This window comes from Varroa jacobsoni, unplaced genomic scaffold (assembly GCF_002532875.2).
Source record: "Varroa jacobsoni isolate VJ856 unplaced genomic scaffold, vjacob_1.0 scaffold_1202, whole genome shotgun sequence".
Lineage (NCBI taxonomy): Eukaryota > Metazoa > Arthropoda > Arachnida > Mesostigmata > Varroidae > Varroa > Varroa jacobsoni.
Genome location: NW_019214104.1, coordinates 4,051 through 29,059, shown reverse-complemented (window position 1 = coordinate 29,059; position 25,009 = coordinate 4,051). Strand labels below are relative to the sequence as shown.

General features: G+C 39.7%; 1 long non-coding RNA gene across 3 annotated transcripts; it reads right to left on the bottom strand.

Annotated features, from left to right (window-relative positions):
- Positions 1-8,749: 8,749 nt before the first annotated feature.
- LOC111267597 (uncharacterized) lies at positions 8,750-18,368 on the bottom strand. 3 transcript variants are annotated; one of them, XR_015313876.1, is made up of 2 exons: positions 17,692-18,368; positions 8,750-9,302 (listed from the first exon to the last, which is right to left on the bottom strand). It is a non-coding gene; the product is annotated as an uncharacterized LOC111267597 (long non-coding RNA). The 3 variants fall into 3 exon arrangements; XR_015313878.1 differs by having other exon boundaries at positions 8,750-9,083; XR_015313877.1 differs by having other exon boundaries at positions 8,750-9,044.
- Positions 18,369-25,009: the final 6,641 nt, after the last annotated feature.

Sequence of the window (25,009 nt, the reverse complement as noted above, 5' to 3'; positions counted from 1 at the left end):
TATACGTAATTTCGCTTGTTTGTTGTTATTGAATAGAATTTCTCTAGTGAAAAAAAAAAAACATACTATCTTTATTTCAGCCGATTTGTATGTACTTTGATATCTGAACCGGTTGCCGTAGTGTTTGTAAACTAGAATCTCTATTTAACTAGAAGGAATCAAAGTTAACAACAAGTCTAAACTCAACAAGTCAAAAGGAAACAAGGGGTATATTTCTTGTTTTATTTTTTTGCCAACCTTTGAGTCATCGCGGTTATTAGTTTTGTTTAGAATTTTGAACTTCTATCTAATCCGAATTACAAAAAGTCTCACCTTTTAGATATAGGTAAAGAGAAGTAGATCTTGTTATTGTTTCTTCTAGGATTCGAAACTTTACTTCTTATTATTTATTTTTACTTTTACTTTATTTCTAATGCACAATTGTGTTTCATTATTATACTGTGTACCCAATCTAAAGCATGTCTGTAGGATTCCCATGGCTCGTTTTGATACCAAAACCGTTAGCGCCCGGTTGTCATTTTTGCTCTGATTCACAGATTACAGTAGAAGATTACGACACATACTTAAGGAAAAAAATACAAAAATATTGCAAGTAACATTAAAAAATAGATCAAAGCGATGTTCGAGAAAAGTCAATCCAATCGAAACTATTATATGTAATATCTCTAGGCTAGAATTTTTACCTGGGCGGAATTTGTAGAAATGCTAAAAAATGCACATTGTCGATGCTGGTAAAAGAAGCTTTCATATATTCAACTGATACTAACGAGCTTTGAGAAGGTCTCAATACGGTTTTTTTTTCCCCTTAATTTAATATCTTGTGAAAAATCAAGGCTCCAGTTAGAAAAACAGATAAATGAAGTTTTAAGCTCTGAGCACAACTACGTAACTACAAAAGGCACATTTAAGTTCGTTACAATCAGTGTGCGTCTGTCTTGGACCGTGTTGTATCCTAGCTACCTGATCAATATTTTGCATTTTGCGCTTTTAATTACATAAGATACTGTGCTAAATGCGGACGTTAATTTAAGTTTCTCTCGTGTTCAGTTCACTCGTAATATTTTTTATGAAAATACCACTTGAACCTTCGCAGAAACATATATTGCAGTGTGGTAAAATGAGAAAAACGAAAGATGAATATAAATCTGTGATCAATACAAAGTAAGCGAAAAAAATAATTGAATTTAAACAAGAAGTTATTATACTACTACCAAAACATTAGTCAAGCAAAGTAAACCTATTATTTAACGTTAACACGTTTTTTTTTTGTTTTTTTTTTGTTTTTTTCTACTTCTTCACATTAGCACGACAGCCAGAACGGATCTGGCAGATGAAAGATGATCTTTAATGAGGAAATGTTACTTTCAGTAAACTTTTGCTCATGCAAAGCTATGCAGAGAGTATCTCACTGCCAAATCAATCGGTACGAGAGGTTTTAGACTTGGCTTACTTCATACGAGGAAAGCTAACATCTTGCAGCTGTTGCCAAATAACATAAACGCCATAGGGCCCGTTGTCTTCTTTCTTTTAGAATAGCATTTGATGAAGGAAGAATGTCTAAATATAGAAAATGATTTGATTTTTCGTTCGTGGTCAGTAGATTGGGATTGCTTATATACGTTGGGGGTTGGATGCGCGCTAGACTACAATACATACAAACACAATAGACAGGAAATTATATCTGGTTGACAAAGCTGTCAAGAAAAGCAGCTAGACTGGAGCCAAATCGAGTCTGCCGTTAACCGATCACTCCAGCTCGCAAACTATGGTGTCCTATTGACTTTTCTGGTATTTTCGCTTTCTGAACGGACGAACAGTCGTAGAAGAAAGAGCTACTGGGAAATGTCTTTGCTGACCCTCGTAAGATCGACGGAAATAGTTCGGCCAAGAGCAGGCTGGCCATTGAGCTCAAAGGAAACATGACTGGGACTTACCCTGAGCAACGAAGAGGGTACCCCAGTAACATTGCCGTATAACCTATCTACCTTCACCTTTTACTGTGGTCGGCCGCAGGCAATAATTCCTTCGGGATTCCCTCTACCTTCGAACTAAACCAATCTCCTGTCCACGAACGCCCCCGACGCAGTCACCGAAAGAAAACCGACGTTGGTTAGTAGCAATGGAGAACGGTCAGAACATCGAATAGCCCCGGACCATCCTTGTCGGTTGTAATCATAAGAGAAACTGTCTGGCTACCTTAAACGTTAGATAGCTGTTCAGGAACGAAATAACGCCTGTTATGAAGTCGTAAGCACCTACAAACATAGAATTTTTTTAGTTATTTGAATTACATGACGTACGCAACGCGTGTTGCACCGAAATAAAGTAGCTACAATTATTTCAATGAGTAATAATTTTGTCAAGTGAACTTTGATCGGATTTTGCCCCAAACTAACATAAAATTACAGTAGTATGTGTGTCATCTCATTACGTATACTGATCTGAGACTATTTTGATTTTAGAACTTTAGGTGCATGGACGCTGGATTATCTGTAAACATTGGCCAGATGTCCTACTCGAAATGTTGCCCTGACTTGAGTTTGCTAATATCTTGGCAAAATGTCTAGTTTTGGTATTGTTCTTTGTGAGCATTGCCAAAACTGACCAAAAAGACATAATTATGTTTCGCGAAAGGAGACTTCACCTGTCTTCTGGGTCTCTCTATGATGCCATCTTTTTTTTTTTTTTTTTTTTCTCACTTGTCTTGCTTGAAAAACGCTGAGTACATGTGTTAATGAGTGTTTACTCTCTAATTTACTAATCCTGCACCTAAATGTTTTCAAAGTTGCAGGACTTATTTTTTTCATTTCATGACCTCACCGTTCACTTTTTCAGAACGAGGTCAATGAGCCCGTTAGCTCTAGGTTCAGATATTCTAACACCGTCTAAATCTGGAACGTAAAATGAACCAGGTTTCGTCTAATTAATCATAATCTATATATAATTTGACTGTCTCATTTTGGGATCTAAAAATTTTGAGAGTATATTAGACGCCAATGGTGACATTTCCACCACCACCACCACCAGCCTAATCTAAACATTGAATGCATGGAACCTATAGCCTTAGTCTCCAAATGACACACAATCTATAGGGAAAATAGCGATATAAGCCAGCCTTGTTTGTGAGCAAGCGTTATAGATAAGGAACGATTTAACGACGACGCTATTCAACATAAGCTTAGCAATTTGTAAATGAAAGGTAGTGAGTAAAGAAGGCGCGTAGTTTAGGCTAATGTTTATTTATGTACCAGTAAATTAGTAAAAATAAATGTACTAGTAAAAAAAATAAAAATAAAACACTACTGACGGTTACTGAAAATGTCGAAAGCTGTTGTCATATGAATACATATACTTAATAAGGTTTGTTGAAAAATTAGAATTTTTTACAGCCAAACAGTATATCCGTTATAATTTTTTTAAACGCAGTAGCCTCCGAAACAATTTGCTCAAACTGTTGTCATTTCTCTGTCTATTTTAGATAAACGTTTCGTCGCAATTTAAGGTATTTTTAGGGTAACAGTGTTCTCGGCATTCCGACGGCCTCTTTTTGTGAGACACTGAGACGTTGCTCTCGGGCAAAGGAATCGCCCCCGTCCCCATCCTCATACACTCTTACTTACTCCGAAGATATGCAATGATATCGTCGTGGTCGCTGCCGATTGCCTACTTGTTCCCATATACTAACGACGCTCACAGAGGAGTCCAACGGACCTTTTCATGCCTTCACATGGATATCGTTGGATGAAAGGCAGTGTGCTCTTGTATCCAACGATAAAGATCTAGAACTGCCACCGTGTCTAGTGCTCAGCATGGCTCATGCGGGGCAGTAACAATCACTGGGCGGCACGATGAACGGCTGAGGGGTGCAGAGTGTCGAGGAAAAAAGCATGGGCGGAAAGCTAAGAGCGGTGGGCACAAACTGTAAACGCGAAATATTTCTTGCTGAACATTTGCACTAAAACGAAACGATAATAGATTATTGTTCCATTATTCTATTCAACCTTCCATGGGATTCGTGCTATTCCCCAATGACTTTAAATATGATGGTTACGATCGTTCAAGAGAGACTATTGATGTTGTCGATGATGATTTATGATCGGAAGGCACCGAAATATAAATATGCGAGTTGCTACAAATACCACATGGTCACGAAACCCAGGTATCATACATGCATTTATCAGAAGTCCGTTTCGTAGAGGGAACTGCAACCGTGGACTGCAACTGGAGAACTTGGTGACACGGTACAGTTCTTCTCTAACAAAGGGGCGGTAACGACGGTCGAATGAATCGTGTTTCTAAAGCGTTTACCATACAAGGAAGGACGTTTAATCTTATATATAATAAAATCTAGTAATTTACATCCCAGTTTTTTAATTCATTTTCCAAGGGTGCGCGCGTAAGTTATGCACTTACGCGAATATGGCTAATCGAATGCTCTACATATGTAAATGTCCAAAACATGTCACATTATCTAAGTTATCAGATTTTATTTCTCTATCTCTTTATATATATATATATATACTTGAGTGCAACCAGCGACTAAAGGTAAGCGGTTAGCATTCATACTGCCGTATATTGTGTCCAGGTGTACGTGAAAGAATTGAACATTTACGGCAGTTGTGCAGTGTCTATATGTTTTGTTATGTTGAAATCATACGGTATAAACAAAGCCGTCCGTTGCTAAATGTCTAGATCTGTACGGACACCGTTAGAGGCAATACATATAGCTTATATAATACCGCTTATAATTGATACGCTTATATTGTTGCCTAAGTAAAATTACCATTAAAGCGAATATGCTTGTTGCATGATACGTAAAGTAACAATCTGTATTCATTCGAATCTTTGATCAATTGAGTACTCCATTAAGCCGATCTTACGTCAATGCCTACTTCATAGGTGAGATACATTTGGAGTCTTTGCCGTGGAACTGATTTTCTCGATATATAATGTTGTTTATAATTATAAAATTTGCACAAGATGTCTCAAGACATAAAAACTAGCGGCGCCCAAATGCTATACGACAAATTAGGATTTCGAAGATTCTCAACTCACTCACTGCTCTTGGACCTTAAGCTTCAGACATGTGCACAATGTATTCCGCCTTTAAGGCAACACATCAAGAAAATGGAGCCATTTAGAAGCAAATAGGCCACGGAACAGGAATAAAGTGACTGTTCTTAAAAGGAACGGAGCACCCTAGGCAGTTCAAGAGTAGGACCTCTCCAAACTGATGACACCAAGCACTTTCGGCATTTAATCTAGCGAGTGGGTAAGTGACTTTGAGAGATAACAGCCTCTCGTCTTATTCAAGGTCAGCATGGCAACGCATTGTTCTATAGACTAAAACATATGGGGAATGGACGGGACAATTTTAATTCGTCCTATACGCTAACGAAGATAAAGTCGTAGACAGCGGTTTGTGAGTTTAGCTTCGTAAAAACTGATGTATACTGTACACACTGGATTGTAGTAGCTAAACTATCTCCACTAAACCGACGACACAGCGAATTATTTTCTATATGGCATTTTGTAGGTTGGCTTATTTAGGCACATTTGTATGCTCTCGTGCATGTGGAAGCATGCATAAGAAAGGTAACAAACTGTTAAGTCTAAAAAACTCGAACCCTCTTCCTCACTTGGCAACGTGAGGTCGCAATATATTGCTGAGCATCTAGACTTTCTGTTGTTAAACTGTATTTTTATCGAGATAGGACGACAAGCTGTTGATGCGTCCCGAGAATTTCAGGGTCTAACCTCAAATGTCACATCAATGCCTAAATCTTGGAGCGATATACCGATATTACTTGGCCTTCAAATTGTTAACCAGAACAGCGTGCAGGCTTTTTAGACGTGCGTTTAGGTTAGTGCTGTCTTAGACGAGGCCTTTCAGTTTTTTAAACCGTGTAGTTGACGCTTCAATGGTAATGGCAACAGTAAAAGTCCAACACGTTGCTTGGTGTCTCCAACGGGGCGGTCTCGAAAGGCTCAGCCATATAGGTCCGCCCGAGGCGCACGTGTAAGAAGCCGGTGTTGTAGAATGTAGGCGGGGTGCAAAGGCCATCCCGTTAGGGCGCCTGAAGTTGGGGTGCGTTACGCATTTTAGTAGCTCACTCTGAAGCACCCCAAGCCCATAGCTGCTTCTACTTTTAGATGTTTTTGTCGCCAAATGTCTTTTGACCCCGTTGGAACAGCCATTTCTCATCCGGACAATGCTTGGCCACCAGCATAGAGTACGAGTCCAGAGGAGCCGCAGGCAGTGATACCAGCAGGCATAACCTTAATTTCCTATATGCGAAGTACACCTTTACGCACTTCTTGCATAACTCCACGATTGTAGCCCTAAGCGATGAGCATTCTGTGTGTGTTTTAGTTCGAGCAGGGGATACAGTAAACAGTATGGCATTCATATTTACACTATAACTTTTCAGTAGGCATCATCAGTTCCAAAGAAACGACGATTTTAGTGAGACAAAAACGTTAACAAGCAATGGGCGAGACTTAGAATTCTGGAGGTCTGGATTTAAGTGTAGGTTGTAGAACACGGGTTTCTTAGAGGTCGCTTGGTGGCGAGATGAGGCTGAGCGGCGTTTGCGACAGGTCGGATTAAAATATTATCTCAGGCCTATCTTGTTCTGACGACGGACAACAAAAAGAGGACGAGAAAACTAGGCTTTTCCGCACTCTCGGCCAAAATCATTTTGCCCTGTGCTAATGGTGTCTTGATGATGGCTCGGGTGACGACAGTAATTCGGTGCAACAGAAAAGCAGGAAAGGACTTTGAAGTCCCGCGGGTCATTAAATTGGACATTTCCAAGACATACCTGGCGTACTTCTTGTCTAGATCGAGCGTTGTCATTCTGCAACCCCAATGAGCGGCACCTTGGATATAATGGCATGGACGATACCACTGAACACAGAGAATAACAGTAAAGAAGAAAATGCGCCTTCTTAAATGGCTTTGAAATGCTCGCTATAATAATATATTATTTGACATTAAAGAACAACTAGTTCTACCGAAACACAGAAACATGACGTAAAGCTAGTTAAAGTACATTTACTAATGATTACTATTATACCGCTTCCAAGCGACGGTATGCAACAGTCTGAACATAGTACGTTGTGATTTAACATGAACGACACCACTGTTTTTCTACAGAGGAAACGTTTTGTATGTTTCATATTGTACTATATATATATATATATATATAAAGCTGGATACCTAAACATATTATACACATTTTTCAGTTGTGGGCCATTGCAATAACGAAATGCGTCGTCACTCTCTATCCAGTTTCTTAACGATGTTACCATCGGCTGGTTACCGAAAATTCGTTGGCCATTTACCCGTTTAGTCACCTGTTATCTGAGAACATAAGTATGATGAGCATAGTGTGATGAGTACACATGATAAACATATATATATATATATAAACACGAGTACAAAAGTTAAGATGGAGGAGCTGTTGCATCATCTACAAGGCCCTTTTGTCTTCAAAGAGTGTACATAATATAAGACAACTTTATAGTTGGCCGTCCTTTAGCTGGTACTCATGCGAGTGTACATATAATATTATAGCTACCGAACGTGTTCTGCGCCCAAAAGGTCCTTGAGTATCGTCTTTGAATATCGTATAATGTTGACTGGAGTTAGAAGAAACGAATTTAAAACAATTCTGTTCAGTATGTAACTATGAATAATAAACCTAAGTTCGATAAATTTTAACAGGCTATATATTGTAGTAGGCGTTCGTTTATCTGTTATTTTTAGATTTCGAATCCGTTGCTGTAAGGGTAAAAGGTTTATGTGCTGAATTGCCCAAAACGAGGCAAACCATGGCAGGCTGTTTATCGTAACGGCCACGCATGTATCTGCTATGCTTAGAACTTGAAGAAGGCCAATCCTTTCTACTTTATAATGGTGGAAAACAGGGCTTCGGTTTCGCGATCTAAACAATGATCATTTATTATCCAATCTTTGCGCTGTGTAAGATATTAACGAGATAATCAATTTCTTCCTTGCCTTGGCGTTATTGCCGGATCTTATGCGGCTTCTGAAAAATGGAAGAAAATCGGAGGGCCTTCTATAGGGCTAACGTTTAAAGGGCTCGAAAATTCATCAGATTGGCTTAAAAGTTATTCCTTGTACACCTGAACCCTTGGTGCGGTTTACAACTATAGGCTTGACGCACGCTTGCTATTAAATTCATTCATTTGCGGATTAAAGGAGGAATATTTTGAGAATGAGTTGTCTAGGTTTATGTCTCAAATTAAAGCTGTAAGAACGGTGGATGGTAGTTGTAGTGAATAAGCATAACCCTCGAGAATGACACTTTTAGCAATTGCAAGAAAATTGTTAAAATATTGAAACCTATTGTCAGGCTAAGATTGCATCCGTTGGAATTTTAAGTACGGAGAGACCGCACAATAGATTTTCATGGGCCTATAAGCGCCACTATCGTTTTACACCCAGTTCCCGGTCATTTGCAAGGTTAGAGAAAGATTTTTAAAAAGTGAATCCATGATCGAGAGGCGGTTACATTGAATAAATACGTTTGCGTAAAATGTCCCTATCCGCATATGCAAAGGATTCATGCAAATATCTTTTATCATTTCGATCGGTGTGGGCCTCTCTGTCTGGCCTCTTTCGCTCTCTGATCATGAACTGTGTCACACGAATGCAGCTTTCTGTGTGTTTACGACTTTGCTAGCTTATGGGTACCTATAGATTCAGGTAAGCAGGCGTGCGTATCAGACATACGTCAAATAGTTACGGATACTCTGTTTATTGTACTACACAGTTGTCAGCAGGTTGATCGCTGCCATCCATCCGTGTTTAACCTTGACCTTCACCGATCCAGACAGCATTTGCATGCAGTAATGAGGCGATGCGTCTGAAGGTCGGACGCTGAAAGTCGTCGCATTGCCTCCAAGAGCGGCGTTGGCAGCAGTAACCTTAACCGTATGTACATCAAGACTGCGTAAGGCCGCGGCGTCTGTCAGTAACAGCAGAACTTCGAATCGCCTTTCTCGAGCTGATCATTCTGCAGGAACAACCGTAGTAAATCTGCTGATAGCCACAACTTTATTGTCGATTATGAAGTTAGTAGATGCAGCAGTAATAATAAAAACGGTAGCCAATAGAACGCTGTAACGTTTTCTGTATAGTAAAACAGCACCTCCATACGATCGTCTCGCGTACCAATATCGTTTAATGGATAACGTTTCCTTATGCTGGTCGCTACTCATGCAATACTTCATGCTGTATGGGTCTGGTTATGGCGTTCAACTGGAAATGCACACTGCATATCATGCACTTCTAGTTAAACGAGGTTCATAATGTTACTGGTATAAAAGTATCTTACGCGAGTATCTTACGACCAAAACCAGCTTCAGCGCAAATAACTAGGGATACACACACACCTAGACAAGCACAATTCTAAACGCATGGCTATATCGAGCCCCATTGGCTGGCCCAGGTTTTATACATCTTGCCACTAACCGTAAGGAAATTACCTAAGTCAGATTTGCGACAATGCAAATCACCGAAACGTTTACTACTCCGATAAAATAGCGAATATCCCATATAATTTATATCTGGATATAAATAAAATGTTTCTACGCGCAATCGACCGTTCTTACCATAAAGTGATGATTTTTTTAGGGGACAAAAAATCATTACTTTATGCGCTCTACCAGGAATGTCTTAAAGAAAAAAAAAAAAAAAAAAAAAAACTTAATTAAGAGCACCTTACTGAAGTCGCAATCTAGACGATTACATATAATATGTAAAGTTAGCGATAAAATATATTATCCAGTGTTGCAAAAATCATATCACTATTAAAAAAGCCGTTTCATCATGAAGCTTATTTAGGAACACAGTTGACACCCCTGCGGTCTCGATACCTTAGAAAACGCACTCGCGATATAGTCTTGCGAAACGCAATGTGTGCCAGTATTAAATATGTACACGTATGTGACCTTCGGCATTTATACAAACTCGGTATCTTTTCTACCCATTATCCTGTTCTTGTAATCATTAACTTTTTGAGAACCAGGCCTGAAATCGATCCAAGAAGTTCAAACGGAACTAAATTATTAATTTTCGTTTTGTTAACTCATTCAAGCCGTTCTCTTATTTGGACGTAAAGGCGACTGTAATGATTCGACAAACCATAGATCTACAAATATAATTCTCGAAACCTGTTGGAATATATACGTATACATAGCTCTCACACTGCCTTAATTGATGTCGTTGAGACCCTTAACACCATCTCTTACGATATATCTTTTTAGAAACAATTTCTTATTTTAGCTTGTCTCCGGTATTTTGCGAAAATTTGATTTGACCGTACGCAAATTGCGTGTCATTTGTCTTGCTGTTTATCTCACCCTTATGATACAGATTCAGAACTTGTCCCCTAACAAAGTTAACTGGCTGACGCTAAACGTAACTGTGATACGCTTGGCCTCCCCGCAAACATTTATAAAGCAAAATCAAACGTTCTTTTTCAAAACATCAGGCCAAATTTCTCAACATGTCGAGCAATTCAGTTAGCCTTAATGGGATAATCGTTTTATTAAGTTCGTCCGTAAAACGGCGTTCGGATAAAGATTTGACTAGGCTGATACTTTTCATAAGTTACATTTAAAGAACTCTGCCCGTATTTCTATGTTCATTAGTGTTTAAGCAAGAAGTTTCCTCCAGCACTTGACCTTACAGCCTAATAGGCCCCTTCTTGGACTAACGAGTACGTTATGTTTTGAGACAACACACTTTCTCAATACACGAACGCGTTATTAAAGAGCCAGCCTGATGTCATTCGGACTATTTTTGGGTAATCAAGATCCAGCTTTCTAGATATTACCTCAGAATGAGCATAGGACGCTGCTAGGTTAATCAACTGAGCGCAAACGCTACGCAATCAATCCCCGAGTTTATTAACAGAGATACATTTATAACTACTTACCATCCTATATCCATTGTATAAAAAAAAAAAAAAAACTGCAAAGTACCCCGCTCATAGCTGCACCGATTTTTTTAGATATCGTTCTTAATAACCTGGTGCCAATGCTAATTTTGTTAAAACTATATGTTATTTCATGAAACTGTAATTTAGCTCTCGGTTGATCTCAGTTGCTCGGTTGCTAACTGACGCAATCGTTGAACTTATATGATTAAGTTTATTTGAATTTGAAACATTGAGCTGACGAAACAGGCAAAACTGATAACAAAAAGTAACCTGGACTAACGTAGATTCCGCAAGTTGCGATCACTGCGCCAATCACAGAAAAAACGTTGTATAAATCGATACAGGTTTTATCAAATAGGGTAAAAACTTATTCTGATGATGAGCTCCGGTTAAACTACCGGAACAAAGTTGTTGCATACTTATTGTACAATAAATGAGATGCAGATCAGACAGGAATCAGAAAACTGTTTTAAGTGCGTAGTACCGTAAGATAGCGCCGCCACCAACAGAAAATAAGCATTCCTAACCACCAATTAACTGAAGAGTAGTGTATTACTTCGCCTACGAAAGACACTCCATTTAGCCTGACAAGCCTAACTTCAAAGAAGTAGCATTTTTAATGTGTTTTTTTTTTCCCATTATTTTAGATTTAATAGAGTACCGTCTCCGCTTCATTGGTCCTGTGTTACTTCATTGGAATTTCGCAACAATTGAAGGCAGAAGGGACAAAAGCCCAGCAGTCCTTTGGAAATCCCGTCATGTTTATACGAAGATATGGCAAGAAAATTGCTTATTTTATCGTAATTATGTGAAACAGTGTCACAGTCCTCGTTGCGCCTACAATACACTGGAAAACATTATAGGTTGAAAGTAAATTCGAATATTTTGTACGAGCTTGTAACAGTGTAGCGTCGTCCCCTACCGACCTAAATTATGGTTGCTTTACGGTAAATTATCATCTAAGTATATATTCAAATTTCATTGACTTTGCAGGGTTTGTTTCGGAAGGCTTTGTTTCAAATCAAAATGTAATAACCTGTGATGGTTGCATCACTGTTTTATTTCATATCAATGTACCAGAAGGCGTTAATTGTACCGCTCAAAACCTGTGGTTAAATAATCACGGTCTATAGGTATTTTCATGCCACATGGGGAAGAAAGTTTTGAATTTTGAACACTTTTTTGATACGGGGACAAGTGGTCTAGGCTGGACTTATCGCTCATAGATTTTAGCTACTTCTGTCTCAATCCGTCGTTACTGTAACACCGAAGGTCCGAATTAAATTTAACGTTTTTTTTTTCATCTGACTATTAATCTGATCGTCATGGTTTCAGACGCGGGTATTTCGAATTTACATAGCTCTCATAAGGTTTACAGACAATGTAATCGAATTACATGAAACGCTCGAACCTATCAGATATTCAATAGGTCATATAGGTTCAACGATTATGGCTACACTCAGACTATATCTATTTTGGATTCTTGATAGCGAACAATTGAGCTCTCGTTCAGTCTGTTCCTTCCGGTGTGACTCGAGAAGTGTTTGCAGCAATAACTGAGGGGCACATAGCTCTTATCGAATTCGAAGAGTAGTTGACTAGAAAGCTCGAATTTAATAGCGCAATCTGCTTAAGGCGCTTCACTGGATCACTATTACCCAAGGTAATTTACTGGAGGCAAAAACCCATATAGTCTAACAGGATTGCCTATTAAAGCAACTAGCTTTAGAACTTGTCAAATTCGACGTACGACGTTCTTATAGGCGCGGCATAAGCCCGCCCCCTACAGTCAATACCTAGTGCTTTTAAAGGCTTTTTGCGAATCGTTTGCGCCCGTCAATGGCACACCAATTCCTGATACGACTGGAGATGTCCCAATTTTTTTTTTTTCGAAATGGGCTGCTCTGTTACGGACGCCTGCGCATCTGCGCTGTAAAAACCCTTGGCGTAAGTGTTGGAACGAAGATTCACGTTCCAGCTCGAAGATATGGGCTAGACTGAAACAATTTGAAGGTAGAAGAAGCAAAATGATTAAATAGATTGGTACCAACGGGTACGCCCCAAGATGTCACAGATTATGGTAGTTGAGTAGATGACTGTGGAACGCAGGATAATACAAGAGCTTTCAAGCTATTATTTGACATGCAGAGGGTAGTTAGGTTTCGCCTCCCAGCACAAGGCTACATATGCGGTATACAACAAATTTTGAAATCTATATGAAGAAAATTGTCTAAATTACGCACCCTTTCCACAGATCATTATGTTCGGTTTACTAACACAAATGATATTTCTATTAGGTCACTGCGAAAATTGAGAGGATCACGTACGAGTTATGGGTTTAGTGAAATAGATGTCTCATATAAAGCGACGAAGCCGCCTACAAAATGTTTCTTCAAAACCTAAAAGAACCCTCGCGAGGACCCTCCCGTCAATGCTACGAACCACCAGATAACAGGCGTTCGGTATCGTATCGCAGTCGCATACGTTCTAGTTATCAATACTCGCAAAAGCGATCAGGAAGCAATACCCCTATTCGATTAAGATTTAGTAGTACTCTACTATGGCCCTAGCTGTTACAACGGCTCCTCTTAGCCTTTTGTTTGGGCTATCTGGACGCCCGTAAATACGATATAATATATGACTGATACCAGCGAAGAAGAACCACTCGCTCAAGCCCTTGCTTTGCCATGTGTAACCAGCCATCGTAGCAAAAAGAAATTACTTTACCCTGTATATTGGGGATTATTTGCTGGTTTGCGCCGTTTATTTGACGCAACTGAATGGTGTACCCGTTCTTCTTAATCATTTAGTTTTTTCAAGCATTTTCTTGTATGCAGGGCCCTTAGAGTATCGTCAAACGCAAACGACGGTCTTCTTGAAATGGAGCTCTGATTCAATTTTGGCTTAAGGCATATGTATTAAAGTTAGTCATTCCCTTACCTGCTCCATATCACGGTGAAATTACCGCTTCTCGCCACTCGTGACAATACCCATGTATGCAGGCTAATGCGCATGTGGCGGCATAAGAAGCGAACGTTTGGCAAAACTGCGCGGGCTTTTAACGAAGCAGGAATGCGTTCATACGCTCTTCCCGGTTTTTCTTGGAACAAAACATCTTGTTGCGATCCAGAGGATGTCAGAGAGGGTAAAAACAAATCTCCACCTAATATTCATGTTCTAAGTGATCGAACGAAACTTCATGATACTATACTCTTCCCAGAAAAACGGACGTATCACCAACATGTTTATATAGGCATTCTATAAACGACTATACAACCATTGCTAGCTAAAATGTTTGAGGAATACATACGTCTTACAGCAAAATGACGCTCTACCAGATGATCAGTGCAACGTGGGGGTACTTGAGAGTGCAAGCATGTCCTGGGACGAGCGCATACGGCCGCCGAACAGCTCAGATTTGAAGCTTCTGGTTCACTATGGTTTGGAACGTTATTGAGTTGGCGTCTGTAGTTTTATATCAGGTATTGCCATTAGGTATTCCGCCGCACGGCTGGCTCCCAACATGGAATGAAATATGTCTGTGCCCAGATTTGAATCTAGATCACGACGTACCCTTAAGACTAGCAAACAAGTACGTAACCCACTATGCTATCGTGACGAGTTGGGTGCTAACGTGAGTGAATGACCACGCCGATTCGATCGGTCGTGTCTTTACCAGGAGAGCCTTTGTAGATTTGTAAAGGTAACATTTGAAACGAGTTAGTAGCGGTTTAGGTCGCGATTCGAAACTCGAGGCCAATGAATAAAATCGCGCTCGTTGGCGGTGATGTCGAATAAAGATCCAGCACTGACGCAAATAACACATTCAATACATGCAAACATTTTGTTGAACTATTCTTTTTCATGTTTAAATAGTCTTAGGAACAAAACGTACGGAGAATCTCGGAGAAACCTTAGACTCCATATTCTGTATGCGTAAATCAGGACAGCCGAAGTAAGGTGAATAAGTAACGGGAATTGTACGGAAGTTGGCAGGATGGCCAGAGAAATGCGGCACGCTAACTAAAACAAACAAACCAGTATAACAACTCCAACGGTACGAGTGGGAGATAACTATAGTGAGCTGTCACGGGTAATGCTTTAAGGTGGTGAAATATTCTGTCGTAAGATCTGAGCGTCTTCTTGGTTAATTAGAAAATTTTATGCCGCTCGTTAACGTCAAGCGCGAATGTGTAATGCCGACTGTGCGGTAGAAGCGGCCAGGTAAATATATTAAAACCTATGTCTCCAGGTCGAAAGTACGGTTCATTACTGCATAAATGGAAACCAAGCGGTCGTGCTTTCGATTCGATTAAATGCCGTTATCAACAACGATGTGATTTTGCTTGGTCTGTCTCACCAATGACTCTTATAAACCTTGAGAAGCAATCGAAAAGTCCTAATATTATCGATCGGGATCGATCGAACTTGGTAAAATACCAAGTTAGCGGACAAATCTTCACAACGCCCTTAGTGGCAACAAGCTACCTGCTAAATATCACCACCACAGAGTAAGAATGAATAAATTAATACTTGTATGAGCACTAGTCAACAAATTCTCTTATTTTAAGTATAACCTAGAGGGCTTACCCCCTCCCCATCAGCAATCGAAGCGGAATGGGTCTGGCTGGGTTTATCTAGGGTTCCGTCAGCAGACCTCTCCCTTTAAAAGAGCATGGCAATCATACAAACCGCTATCAACCTTAATAATACAACCTAATTTTTCATTAATATTTATAGTGTTACATTCACGCCGGAAACCTATAACTGACCAGCTTTTTTTCAGAAAACGTGCCACTACACGCGCTTAATTTTTGTGGTCTTCAAGTGATTGAGGATAGCTTGTTCCATTTGGGAGGTTCAGCAGCGGTCCACTCTGCGCACACGTAAGGCATGCCGATACAGCCATTGGTCTGTAGCAGCTATCGTTCGTAGTTACTTGACACATCTTTCACGCTATCTTCTGTCCGAATTAGGATGTCCTGCGCTTATAACCAACTGTTCGACCAGCTCTGCAGGCTTCTGGTGGCGCGCTTCCTCTACCATTTCAGAGATCGGCAAAATCATGGGATGCTTATTGTCTTATTTCAAATCAAAGCTTTATTCCTCAACGCTAGATCATCGACAATAGGCGTATTTGTTTCAGTTCCTTTAAAATATCGACGATCTTCATGCAGAGCCGCCATTACATTTTTAACCAGTAGATACGTTGCGATTGGAAGTGCATGATTTTGAAGTTTTTCGACAAATCATTGCTTTGAACTACGACAGTGAACAACAAGGCTATTTCTTACAACTTGAGAAAACAGGCCGTCTAGAAGCAGACAACTCGGAACGTCTACGCTGCTATCCAATCCAATCATGGCTGAAAGACAAACGAAAATCGTCCCTTTCCGTTCTCCTAGCGTCGAACAACCTTTCTCCCAACAAGAGTAGTAGAACGCTTCACCTACAATGTGCGTGCTTGCATACCCTATGTTTACGATCATTATCCCGAGTCTTTTGCGTGCCGAATGCCTGGTTTTCAGGCGTCATCGGTTACCTATAGCAAACTAAGGCTTCTCCTTTGCGCCAACGAAACAGAACCTTAATGAAGCTTCACTTGTCGTCACTTTTTTCTCTTATAAAGATACGGGTTATTGCATTTTCTTACAAGCGGGATACATAGTTTACTAATATTGCTTTTGTTCTGTCGAGTCTTTGCTTTTAGTGGCCCAGACCCAATCGTGCAAGGATAGAAAATTGGACAGAGTTGTCACTCTAGATGACTTAGGAGGGCATTGAATTCATAGGACGACTTGGCGTCGCTGGCCATTTCTCATAAAAAGGTCAAGAAGTAACGGCTGTGTTTATTAGAGTCATGCAAGGTTCCCGTTTAGTGCTCTATAAAAAGTAAAACTATAGAAATCTTTCGTATGCCTTCTAATGGTGGCTTTCAACATATTTCACGTATTCGCAATTACTGCAAGTGCCGATCACCTGGCTTGCTAGCCATAACTTTAGGTTTTCGTAGTTGCCCATGAACACATCTTTTGATGAAACAACACAATAGAGTATTTCTTAGTGCTAGCCAACGCCCTTATAGGGTAGTTTTGTACATTACTATTAATTTCCATAAGACGTCGGCGGAGAGTAAGTAGCAGCGAAGCTTCTTAAACATTACTTCTTTAGTTACTCTCGAATTAAACTTGTCCAAATAATCTATTGGTATAAAGAAACGATGACGATGTGATTTTATAGCCTAGGTATAGTTTTCTTCTTTATTCACACCGATCTAAGGTGGTTTGCACATGGTACTCGTACGAGTTATTTGCAAGCAAGTTGTAGAAGCTTGTATGAAAAGCGCATCTAGCGTGATCTACTAGTTACGGCCCAATCGAGCGTACATTGGGGATTGTGCATTCGTTAACGCAAATACCCATCTATCCATCCATCCATCCGACTTCTTAGACTTCGAACCACGCTCAAGTTAAAAATCAATTAAAAACGAAAAAACAACGAATCTATTATCAGCTGATCGGACCCTACTGGAGATAATGACTATATTTCCGCACCCAGTTGCTGTTTAGTATAAATGATATCGCTACGCAAATGCTTTAGGTAGCACTCAGCGAATTAAAACTCTACGAAGCGGAGCACTATTTGAAACTAGGCTAGGTTTTTTCGGTGCAGAAGCTATGGTGGCATTCGATCCTAGACTGGCAGCACTTCGTTTTACCTTCATTCGATGTTTTTTGAAGTCTTCCTCACCACATCGTAGAACATGAGAGATTTGGTCGGGTCACCGATAAACCACTGAATGAGCTACGAATTTCGTATATCATTCAATTTTATTTGACACTTCACGTTGTAGCATAGATCTCGTGCAGCAGGGATGGGATCTGCGAGGTTGATTTGCCAGAATTCAAACTATATAAGTGAACTTTTGATAGCAACTTTTTACACAGATCCGTCCTGCAATTCGTTAATTTCGCTTCGTGGTTATTAGTTCCCAAGACAAGCCAACGAGCAGCTTTGGTAGCATTGTACGTATTTAACGTACATTGTATCTTGCCTTAGTTGGTACCATAGCGATGTTTGGCCAATATTTTATATCTTTATATTCGGAATATTTGGACGCCGATTACGTTCAGCTGTGATAATGACCCTGTTGTAACAGAGCATTGGATACTCTTTCTTGTTCAGTTAGTGATATTTACCTTTAGGTTAAATACTTGACGAAAGTCAAAATAAATACAGCTGAACTTCGTTTTGTCGTCTGAATCAACACTGTTTTCTTCAACCAGAGTAAATGGTCAACGTTGGCCTGCCCTTTGTGAGTCCATGATACTCGCACGCTTACTCTCCAGTGACTAAATTCAAGTTGACTAGACGCACTTTGCTGCTGCTGCAACTGCTTTGCTAAGCACTAACTTCTAACTTTGGACAGTTTCAAAACAGGAATTTAATCATTGAAAATCAAAATACGCCAGGGCCTTATCATCATAATAAGAAGGACTAAATCTACCCACCCAGCGGCTTTGATGAAACGTCCGATTTACTGGCTAAACGCCGTCCAGAGTAGACCTACACGTCACAAATTACCTAATCCTCTGTAAAAGGTCACACTTAGACTGCTGTTTGCATCGATGCGAAGAGCTCTTAGACATATTCCATATGATTATATGAAATGCCACAAGCTGATGATTACGATCGGTCGATTTTTCTATTACTAAAACCTTAGCTGAGAACTGAAAGAGAACTTGCGATTGTCCGAATTTAATATGCAATAATATAAGCGAACTTATTGGGACCCGATGACATCATTTCAAGTTACACATGCAATTGGTCGTACTTTGGAATATAAAGTAATCGTAAAGTAGTAAAGCATGGCCTTTCAGAGGCTGTAACTCTGCCGGCGAAGCGACAAACGGCTGTTAGCAGACGGGTCGTCATTCAGTTAGGAAGGCGATACCCTGCCAGTTCGAACGGTATCTTCGTAGGCTGTTAATCTGCCCCTCTTCGAGGTGGGGGTCTATTTTGCCTAATTGCAAATTGGCCCCTGACCTGGCTGTGAACTTATCGATCATCATATCGATGTTTGCCGTGACCATGTCAGTAAACCATACTTCTTCTGTAACGAAGTTATCTCGTAGATTACTTTGACGTACGTTAGCAATTTTAGTTATATATGCATCCTGTACCTAACATAAATCAAGCCGGTAGATAATGCTACGACTATGTCCGAGTAGGCGTGGCACTCTCTATATATTTTCTAATACAAAGAAACTTAATCTAGCGATAATCATCGCTGAGTAAGTCGGAGGTGACTTTTCTCATTGTTGCTGTTCCAACTACTATGCACTACCCTTCAGGTGCATACACATTATGGCAATCCAGTTGACCATTCTGAGTACATTATTCATGCGGACCGCTTGCGACCTGTGCGAACCTGCGGAAAGGAACTTTTCTATAGATGTATCAGGATTTGATTTTTGATCGAACTCTGCTACAGGCCTAGTCTAAAGGTAACACACCCGTCGGCGCATCTGCTCGAAGTACGATCTGCGCCACTGTTCTGGACTTCACCAAGATGGACCAGCGAAGGCGGCTCTAAATTTAGACCGTTCACTGCGATTGTTATTTAGTTTAACTCTATTGAAGAAGGAGATTCTATACGCAGCTTTGGTGTGCCATGGGGCCCAATACATTGTGTCAACATCCAGTAAAACATCTGACAAGCACAAAATAATCCGAACTTACCTTTAGGCAATACGGTGAGCTTCGTATATACAAAACGATTTATGGATGAAATCATTATAATATGTTCAGAGCTCCCAGAGGTCATCGTTGTGCTCGGCTCTAGAGAGCCGGCAATGTGGACGTTCTTTTCTCCATCTGAATGTAGGTGTTTTTCATTTCTTCATTTTTTTTTAAACTTTTTAACTTTGCGAGAATTCAGCTAGCAAGGCGCAAGCTGTTCTCCTCAATCGAAGCGCCACGTGTTTCCTACACGGATTTGTCTAGAGAAGTCATTCTGGAAAATTCAAGTAAACCTTTAAGAATAACCTCCTCAACGAAATTAAGTATAAGTCCAGCTAAACGTCAGTTGCTTAACGTCTGCCAACGCATCCTGGTAGCTTATGCTCGAGTTTGAAACGTTGGTAAAAGCGCTCAGGTAGTGTTACACGTGTTCGAACTCCACTTGCAGCCTTGTGATCCTGGCTTAGCCAGAGCGCTTGCTTTTTGCCGTAGGCGGATGTACCGGAACAATGTACGAGTACTTGACATGAATAGTAATGATAATATAAATAGTTATCTATAATTAATATACAATACCGGGTGAATAAGTAAGCGATTGAAATAAGCAAATATTGCAGGTTTGCCTTGCAATTAATGATACAACTGTGGCGCCTCGACGCCGGCTTAAGAACGTCTTGCTGTTGGTATAATTAATGTCGTCAAAAAAATCCCATATACATGCATTCAAGTATCTTCTGTTTATAAACCCCGTTCGCAATAGGGGGAGAGATAAAAACATCGTTTAACTGGCATCAGCTAAGCAAAACAATCGCTAGAACTGCTAACCGATATGTAAGAGCCGCCGCGTCTACTTAAATATTATCCAGTCTTTCATTCATTGCTGCTTCGGACGGCTGGCTTCCATCATGAGACAGAGTTTGTCGGTCTCGAACCTAGTCCATGACGCGTCCGTAAGTCTTGCGGGCAAACGCGCCATAACTGCATCACCGCACGGGCCCAGCTTATTTAATAGCCACCCACTAGACATACAAAAAAAAGAAAAAGGACGTGTTACTGGACCACTTTCAATTACAGAAGCTAACAAATAACGTATTTTATAAAGCTTCATTGCTGAATTTCGATCGGTATAATAAAGCTTAAGTAGCTGGCCAGGATTGCGTAAAACGGAACAAATTGCGCTTCGTTTCTGCGAGTACGCTAGACGCCTCGTCGACGACCTATCGTGAAATCTTATTATTAAGTGTAAAGGAACACATCTAATCTACTAAGAATTCCTATAAAAATGTTCTACTACTAACAGTATTAAGTATTGTTTAGTTCTGAAAACAGAAAAAAAAAACAGGACGAGAAGCGCTCTCTGCTTTAAAATCTCAGGTCCTAAGTCAGCGTTCGCAGGATGCCTTACAATTTAATGTTCTCTGTAAACAAATGTAAGAGATCGTAATCAGTCGACAGCTGTTTTACGGCCACTTTGGTTCGTTGTTCTTATTCGATACTGACTGAGATGTAATCGAAAAATTTCTTGAATAGAAAATCGACGACAAAGGCTCTATTAGAATATAGTGTTTTCATGCAACGTTTAGTGATGCGGCTTACAAGCATGGTACCTGTTAGCGTCCAACCTTCTCCCTTAGCCTATTAATTAATCAATTTCTTTCGAGGCGTCAATAGTATTCATTGGTACAAGGACGTAAGTTTGTAGGAAATAAACATGCAACACACACTATCCGACGATAGGGCGGTTAAAAATCGGCCGAGTATTTATTTTCTCACGCCTCGAACTAATCTAATAGCAAGCATTGTTCCTCGACGAACGAACGCTTAAAAGGCTCTCAACAGATATTCTATAAGTGCCTCCGAATTGAACTTGGATGCTTGAGAAAATTGTTGATCCAACGCAATTGTGACGCAGAAAACGTTGGGCGCCATATTGGAGCTAAAAGACATCGCTTTCGTTGTCGACAACTTTTGTCTATGCACCGTTTGTTGCCCAATTACGAATCTCGAAATAGTAAATTGTGGATTCTGTCTCCGAAAAAACGTCTTGAAACTAAATTTGCACCCGCAATGAAAGCAATTGATGTAACTGAGTAAACAGTATCCAACACAGAACCTCAATAGATCTTTTAAAGGTCTCCCATGTCCGCGCCTGTAGATGAAAAGGTAGAAATATTAGCCAGACGACAAAACTTGTCCCTGCTAGAGATACAATTGAGGACCATGTGTTCAAGTTAGATTCTAATAAACATCGTGTGCTATCTGAACAATTTTACTGATACAGACATCGGGACTTTATCAATCCTCAATCAGACCAGTGAATTGTTCGTTGAAGACCCCCCCCCCCTAACTTCAAACGTTCGCTACAGCCGTTCGAGTTTTGCAGAATTAAACGCTCCGGGAGGCACTTAAGTAGGATTCGGCGTAGGATTTAAGTAGTTCGGCGAAGCCTACAAATAGAATTACTCTATTTGTACCAAATATTTGTGATAAAAAACATCTCCGCAAAGTTAAAGAGCCTTCGTCGAAGTCTGGAGAGCGCAGACACATTGCCTCGAACCTAGAAGGCGACAGTTTTGGTCAGAGATACAATATTTTAATTAAAAAGACAAAATTACGTAAATCTACGTCCTTTCAAGTTCTAATACAACGTTGCAATGAACAATGGAGTACATTTTTTAATCTATCCCATTCAAGATAAAATCAACGTCCCTAATCCATCTCTGTCTCTCCACCGTAGTGACGTTAAGAAACGGCAATACCAAGCACATCATTAAAGGCTAAACCGATGATTATACAGCCAAGAGACTAAAGAAAGAGTATTTTACCTAAAGTTTTTGAATCAATTTTGAGTGTTTTGTGCAATCTTCTATGCATCGATATGAAGAAATAAGAACAAATTTTATGAGTAATAGATACAGACCATGAAGTAGGGCATAACATGTACGTATACAGCTAAATTGTAGCCCTAAGTAGTTCTCTAAAACCTAAATTGTAATTAATATTTAGCGTCAGAATACTAATTACGTTACGGCCTAATTATATCTAGCAAACCTGGAGAAAGATTTGCAAATGGAACGTCTATAGACCCGTCACTTTCGTCTACTGGCTACATTGATGAAAACGCGATGGAAACGAAGTGTTAGTCACTTCATTTCAACTTTCGTGCTGTCTTTGCCCGACTGGCTTTCGTCTCGGGCGAAGTCGAGGACGGATAACGACCTCTGGACATCACCGGAGCTGGATTCTGTATATGGAAATGCCTAAAGTTAACAATAAGTCGTCGTTTAGATTAGTTCTTTACAGAGTTCTGCTGCTCCGGCTCGAGTGGTAAAATACAGTGAATTTTCGGTTCAATGTATTTCACAAATAACGTCTCGTTATGCTCGAAATCACTGTTTCATTGAAATTATCTCGCTGCTCCGATCGACCGTGAAACAAATTTTTCTTAGATTTGCTAAAGCTCTACAAAAAAGCTCGAATAGGAAATAGACATCATCATCATCATCTGATGACGAGATAAGATTACTTTGTTCTTGGATTTCAATTGAAGAATAGAGCTATCTCTTTCAGGATATATGTGAATGTGAGTAACAAAACAACAATTAATTTAAACAGTGAGAACGTCAGCACTTCGTAGTTCACAGTACATTCGAGCAAGGTTTACAGACTTCTATAGTACTTTTCGGCTGCTGGACTAATCAAAATATTGTAGAACTGCATAATTTATAAATCGATATCTGTACTGATACTCAAGTACTTGTTCTTCAACGCGCTTCTCCGCCAGTGCTGAATTGCCAAAAATGAAAAAAGGGTACATAAAACATTGATCTAACCAAAGCTTATCTATCTGTAAGCGATCTGTTAACGGGCTGCAACGAGCAGAAGGCGAAACTGTTCCACAAAATCATTCCTACGAGATAAGTAATTTCGAAAAAAAAAATGGTTGACACCTTTCTGTAGAATTAAATCGAATATTTACGACAATAGGAAAACTAGCCCTTTACCTAGTTGGCAACCATATACGCTCGTTCCTGTACAATAATCGAACTTAGGACGCAGGATATGGCAGTTGGTAACGCAGACAGGTAAGTATCTATACCATTTATACTATATCTCATTATTGTCACTGCCGGTGTGCGATCCTCCATCATAAATTTCACTCAGGATACACAACATAATCCCTGAAGATTTTTCTCGCCCTCAGAGAACCTTCGAATACGACTTATCCCATGCACAAAATGTCAGTTACCGTATCCTATGCGGGTACAAGTTCCGAGAGGAGAAGCATAAACATATCCATTTGATGCCTGTTGTTGCATAAGAAGGATTGCTTGAAACATCGCAGTCAGTCGGTGACTTGATTTACGCTTTCTAGCTTCATCTATTTGATCAAATTTACTGTAATCTTTATTAGTAAACACATATTTATAGCTTATTAATCTATAGTTCTTTAGAGTTTTCTATTTTGGTCATTTATGTCCATGCGTCATAATTTCTAAGTTATCTAATTTTTTTTTCTAATATTTTTTCATTTCTAAGTATTTGGCGTTGAGTAAAGATTGTTGTAATGAACTATCGTAGGCTATTAAGTTTCGAATTGTAACTTAACCGAATATCCTGCTTACGCACCGTATAGGCTACACAATTTTCACTACTAATTGGTAGTTACAGATAGCATAACCCTTATCTAGTTGAGGCGAACTTGTTTAAGTGGTCAGGTTTATAGTATCCAATGCCATATATAATATGACGATTTCCTAGGTTCCTGCGCCGATGTGTACAAAATATCCTATGAGCCATAGAAGAGCTCGGCCTAAATTACTCAGATTGTCAATGAAAATTATCGAAAAACAGTAACAACAACAAACGTCGAATATGTAGTCGGCAGGAACGGCACCCAATACTTTGTCTTTAGGCTTGAGTGTACCCACACAGAGGCACTTGATTTTGGTAAAGCGAACTTGGTAAAGGATGGCTGGACGATACGAATACTGGAACTTCTTTCGGAAAAACTTCTATGGTTCAGAAGCTCGTCCCTAAGTTACTATCTAAAACCAATGAATACTTCTTATCAAGCAAGTTTTAATAGTGGCAATACTGAACGTGGCTATATTGTAAATACGGTACCAATCCAAATGCTTTACCTACATACATAGCAGCATTACATGTCCAGTATTATATCTACTATTACTATTATTATTACATACTATGTTTAATATTATTATAAATTGTATTTACTGAATTATAATATATTATATAATTGAATGATAATAGATGTAAGTCGGTGTCTATGC